The sequence below is a fragment of the Triticum aestivum genome, chromosome 5D, assembly GCF_018294505.1.
Source record: "Triticum aestivum cultivar Chinese Spring chromosome 5D, IWGSC CS RefSeq v2.1, whole genome shotgun sequence".
Classification (NCBI taxonomy): Eukaryota; Viridiplantae; Streptophyta; class Magnoliopsida; order Poales; family Poaceae; genus Triticum; species Triticum aestivum.
In genome coordinates, this window is record NC_057808.1 from 494,833,509 (window position 1) to 494,834,943 (window position 1,435).

Here is a 1,435-nt window from a genome sequence, read left to right on the forward strand (position 1 = left end):
AGTATCAGGATTTCATCCGGAAACTCGTCTGTTAAAAAGGGATTTCATTTTTTAAACCTTATTTGAACTCCTGACTTTTTGTGTGTTCAAAATGCACCATTCAAAGCCACATGATCATTTGTCAATCCTTTCTGACTTCATTTGTTATTTTTCATGCATTTACTAATTATTTTGAGCTATAAGACCCTAAAATTGAAAAGCATTTCAAATGGACTCTGAAAAGGTTTTCTTTCTACTTACAACAAAAAACTTATTTATTTTATTTCTAATTACTTATGTCTTTTACTTTAATTATTTTATTTTTATTTATTTTACTGCTGCTATTTTTATTTATTTTACTTGCTGCTATTTTTACTTAATTAATTAAGGTTTATTTATTGTAGTTACTATAGTTTATTTTATTTTATTTTATTAAGGTTTATTTAGTTTTATTTATTTTATTAAGGTTTATTTATTTTATAAATATAAAAAATGAACATAGATGCACTTATAGAGAAAATTCAACCTAAATTCATACTAAATTTCTATGAAATTTACTATGAATTTAAGTCAAATTTCCTGTATAAGGGCATCTATTTTCACTTTAATAGAAGCTCAACAAGGCATAGAGGGACGGGCTTATAAACTGGTGTGAGCGCCCTTCGGTTGGCGAGGTGGGACTAAACACTGGCCGCAACTAGGACCAGCCCTTTAGTCCCGGTTTGTGGTATGAACCGGGACTAAAGGGTGGTGGGCCAGGAGCGTGGCCCATTGGTCCCGGTTTGTACCACCAACCGGGACCAAAGGGTCCATACGAACCGGGACCAATGCCCACGAGGCCCCGGCCGGCCCCCTGGGCTCACGAACCGGGACCAATGCTCACATTAGTCCCGGTTCGTGACTGAACCGGGGCTAATGTGAAAACTGCCCTGTGACCTAAGCCCTTTTTTCTACTAGTGTTTTTCCTTCCTATACCATCCAAAGCCTTTAACCACGAGTCCAATATAGAGCCAGTATGAGCAATAGGTAAGAGGTTGAATGAAAAATTATATATCACCAGGCAGTAGCCCCAGATTTCAGCTGTGAAAGGGCAGATAGAGACAAGGCGTAGACCATCCTCCCACCCTAAGTGGCATAATTGACAGACCGAGTTATGAGGCCAACCTCGCTTTGAAAGGTTATCCGCAGTCGAACATTTGCCATGTACACAGAGCCAACTGAAGAATCTTATTCTTGACGGAACCTTGATATGCCAAATGATCTCAGGAAGAGGAGAATCAATCTTGCCCCAGAATTGACATAGGTAAGCTGACTTAGCATTATATCTTCCATCCGCTGACCACTTCCAAATGAACTCATCATAAGAACAGAGTAACGCATTAGGCAAGATGACATGATGTAGAGGGATAAACTCAAGCAATATGATATAAACCCCATCTTTTTATCCCCGATGGCA